The sequence below is a fragment of the Lupinus angustifolius genome, chromosome LG17, assembly GCF_001865875.1.
Source record: "Lupinus angustifolius cultivar Tanjil chromosome LG17, LupAngTanjil_v1.0, whole genome shotgun sequence".
Taxonomy (NCBI): domain Eukaryota; kingdom Viridiplantae; phylum Streptophyta; class Magnoliopsida; order Fabales; family Fabaceae; genus Lupinus; species Lupinus angustifolius.
The window spans coordinates 7,465,253-7,469,972 of NC_032025.1; the positions used below are offsets into that span (position 1 = coordinate 7,465,253).

Here is a 4,720-nt window from a genome sequence, read left to right on the forward strand (position 1 = left end):
CCATGTTTTCTATAACACACATCTATTGTGTGACCTTGTTTATCGTACTAGGTGCAAATCTGGGTGCCTCTGCCCCCTGTAACACTGGTTTGGGACTTAAACTAGTTCTGGTGTCTCCCACCTATTTGACCATGAAATCCTCTTCCTCTTCCTCTTCCTCTCATTCTACTCTCAAAACTGTCACTGGAAAGATTTGCAAGGAGCTTGCCATCATCTGGGAGGAGGTTGTTCTATCTTTCTTGTTGAATTAGCAAAGAAAAGACTCTATTGATGGTGGGCAAAGGGTCCATTAACCTGATCTGAATCTTGACTATAGAAAACTCATCATTTAGTCGCATCAAGAAACAAATGATATAGTCATTTTCCCTATACCTTTTTATGATGGGAATGAGGGTGCATTAGCACTTTACCTCACATAAGTAGGGGGAATTGGTTTGAATGTGTTAAGTTACTCCCATAATCCTTTGATTTGGGCGAAATAGGCACTAATAGTGAGATTACCCTACTTGATGAAGTAAATTTCTCCCATTAATTCAGAGATCCTAAAGACATCCCCTTGGTAGTATCTCTCTTTTATATCATCCCAAATTTCTTGGCTAGTTTCCATCCAAAGAATACTTTGGGTAATTGATGAATCAATAGATTGATTCAACCAAGATACCACTAAATTGTTACATCTCTTCCAGTAGGGATAGAAAAGGTCATTACCTGCTAGTTTAGGAAGGGATCCATCTACAAACTCAGTTTTGTTCATGGATGTGAGGGCCATTTCAATTGCTCTTGACCATGCATGATAATTGTCACCATTCAATATCATAGTCACTATCTTTGATCTTGGATTTTCATTCGAGAGAATGAAGTAGGGATTTCTAGGATCAACCACCGTGCCTTAAGTTACAATTTGATTCATCATTACAAATGTTTGCGATAAAGAAAGAAGTAGGCGAGATGGAAGCATAACAGAGACACCTTCAATGAAGGTGCTTTGATACCATGTGAAACATGATGGATTCCATGATGAATGTTGAAAGGGAATAACGAAGAGAAAGAATCTTGAATATGGAGAGATGAATTTTGCATATGTATTGAGAGTGGAACCTTATGAATATGATTCACACAAGAAAATTTTTCTATATGCCAAATAACAAAGAATACAAGATCATATAGTAAGCTAGAAAAGGAAAGGGATAATTAATAAAATTGTTTTAACTATATAAACTGTTTTTCTCGCCAATCTTCATCTTTTCTATTTTCTGGGTTGGGTTTACTATTTGGGCCAATAGCTTTTGTATCCAGCACAGTTATTCATGGATTCAATTTTCATTGTCATCCCTGAATAACACTACATACATATAAAGATAATCAAATTCCAAATCTATGGTGTAATATCTATAACCAAAACATTTAGACTCGGACTTGCATATAATGATAACTTGTAATTTGGTCAACTATGCTATTATCAATATGTTTTACACGGCTGCCGGTGAGAGATGTCTCACTCAAAAACACACCAAGATTTCACAAGCAAACACAAGAAAGATGGTTAAATTATGTTTTTTAAGATTTTAGAATATAATTCTTCTATGAAAACATTTTAAACGCAATTATATATTACACACAATATTAAAATTGGTTTAAAAAAATTTAATATGCAACAAGTTTAATTCGAAACAGTTGTTGTAATCAAAAGCAGTAAATAGATTAGGGACAGAAAACTACATAATGATTTATCCTCATTAACTCCAACAGCTACATCTAGTCCCTTCACCCATAAGGATTTTCCACCATTTCCTAAGTCTAACTATTAAACACCTCTTTAATCAAGTATTCATTCTCCAGCAAGTCATTCCTGGAAATAAACAGCCTCTAAGTATTCTTTCACTTTCAAAACCTCTCGGGTCTCTAAACTTAACTAAGTATTATTTCAATGTCAACCCTCTTCACGCCTTACTTCTCAAACAAAGATTTTTGGTTTGACCTTTTACAACTCAATGTGAATGATAAATATGAAGATTTAAGATCAGTTGAGTTTAAAACCTAGTTAAGAAAATAACCTAAGATTTACCACGTAAACTCTTGAGTATTTTCTTTTTTTTGCTAAGCTTGCTTCTATATAAGATAAATGAAAATATACACTTAAGATTTTCTTTCTCAGAGTGTACATGATTTCTCAAGATTGATAGATTCAAACTTCAGAAGCACTCTTTTTTTAAAGATGATCATCTATGTCTTCATTGAAGTTCTAATGGTTTTCAACTTAGTATCAATTTTGGAGTAGCATTTATTGCAGTATGTCCTGTTGAGTATGGTATCGATAATCATCTAATGCAATGAATCTGTTGTATTTTGAATAGAGTTCATATGTTAAATTAATGTTCTCGAAACAATGTACCTTATTACTTGATATATCTGAGAAGTTCACTTTTATAATTAATTTAGATATACAGGATTCTCTTCTTATGCACTTTAGAGTTGTTTTTTTTTATTCCATTGTGTGCACATTTTTTTCTCAATTGTCTGCAAAGAGGTTAGAGAACAAAGGTTTGTATTTCAATGAGTATTAGGTTTCTCTTACCAAGAAACATAGAATTTAATATAAGAATAATATTTGGAACAACAAACATTCTCATTAATTAAACATTCCAGTTATTTGATATAAATTCAAATGATCGTACGAGTAATTATCATATATATTTGGTAGAATAAAAATAATTATAAATCATTGGATGTGTTGATCATTGGATGCATTTGTTTCATTGAATCACTTGTCATTAGACGCTTGTTACTTTGGATGCACTTGGTCATGGATGCATATGTTACTTTGGATGCACTTGGTCATTATGTTGCAGAACATAATTGTCATTGGATACAATTGATCCTTTTGACATAATAATTCCATGGATAAGGTTAGTCATTCAAAGCGTTGACTTTACACTTCAAAATGTTTTCTTATAAAATATATCACAAATATATTTTGATTCCCAAATTTAATTATGTGTTATTCATTACAAAATCAGAGAAAAGCAAAGAGATTAATTCAAAATATTTGGTTCCATAAAAGGATATTTAAATCAAAACCAATATGGTTCCAACAATCTCCTTTTATTATGATGACAAAACCAAGATAAATTTGATTGACAAAGTCTTGAGATACATGCCTCCCCTAAGACAAAGCAATAAAAAATATTTTCTAAAAGGTGTGCATAAAGATTTTTAAACAAAATATAACTAGAACAACTTGTCATATTCAAGAGTATATCAATTATTTTACATATAAGATATCACTAATGTATGTTAAATATATAACAAATAGAATATACACTCATGCCAACAAATATTTCATGAATACACAAATGAATATATGAAATAAAAAGCTAATGATTCATTTTAATTTCTCTCAAGTTCTATTTCCGCTCCCTTTTTATCATCATGCAAAAAGGTAAAAAGAGTTTGATGTTTCGGCAACAAGGATTTACAAAGGGCTAACAAAATGTACAAAAAAAAAAGAAAAATATTTGGAATATGAGGGTGGTGGTGCAAGATGGTCAAGATTTGGAGAGTTCTTATAGTTTTGGTTTTTATTTTCCTTATGTTTTGTTTGGGAGTGTGGTTTTGGAGGGAGAGATGCTTTGAAAAGCATCCCCTTCTTTGGGAGTTAGATGAAGGAGGGGTGAAAGTTTTGAAGGATTTCTCAAGCTCTGTAAATCCCTCCATGTGTCTATTTTTATAATTTCCCCAATTTGGGGTTTGTCTGTAGACAAAATGATAAAAATTTCTAAATATTTTTAGTAAAATTATATATTATTGTTCATTTCTTATTATTAATTACGTTTTTAAAAGGAAAAATAAAAAAAATCTTACATTATCATTAGTTAATTACATTGTATTTGTTATCATAACTATTGAATTTTAGCTAGAGTTTCTTCTTGAAATTAATATCCATTGAGACTTGTCATCTCCAAACTTAAATTTCTGTTGTACTTTTGTAGCACTATTTATGCTTTATAGTCATTCTGATAAGAGCATTTTATTAATTAAAATGAAATAATAGATTTTTAATTTTTATACCTAACAAGAGTTTATCTTTTTCCTATCTCACCTTAGGTACAATAGGAAAATTAGGACTACCTAACTTTGGGAAAACATTTATTTATTGTTGGTTAATAGATTGGTTTGAGTTAATTTTTATTTATATAAATATTGAAAGATAATTTTCCCATTTATTATTTACTTATCCACTTGAAGAGAGTGAAGTAGTAATATTAACCTTTATTCCTCATCTTAACTCATGGAAATATGTTTTTATTAAAAAATTGATAATTATAACGAATTTCAATGAATAATACCTCTTCTTCTTTCTTATTAACAATGGAAGTCAAAGGCTTAATATATATACAAGACCTTGGATAACCAGATCCTAACTAACTAACTGACCAGATAATCGATTATCAACTAAATAATCAATTATCAAATATAAAACTGATCTGAACAATCCTACTAACTAAATAGATAATCGATTACCTAATGAATAATTGACTATCGAATACAAAAGAAATAGACCAACTGAACCCAACAAACTTCTCATCAAACAAGATAATCGATTAACTTATTGAAGAATTGATTATCGTATATTGGACTTTGAGAGTTCAGCAACAATGGAAGTTTGCATAGCAACATAATCTGCAATGCCCCCTCAAGCTGGAGAATGAATATTCATAAT

General features: G+C 30.6%; 1 long non-coding RNA gene across 1 annotated transcript in view; it reads left to right on the forward strand.

The window, feature by feature from the left end:
• The window catches only part of LOC109331100, a 6,785-nt gene extending 4,715 nt beyond the window's left edge, over positions 1-2,070 (forward strand). The window contains exon 3 of the long non-coding RNA XR_002105743.1: positions 2,060-2,070. This is a non-coding gene — a long non-coding RNA (uncharacterized LOC109331100). The remainder of the gene's footprint in view (positions 1-2,059) is intronic.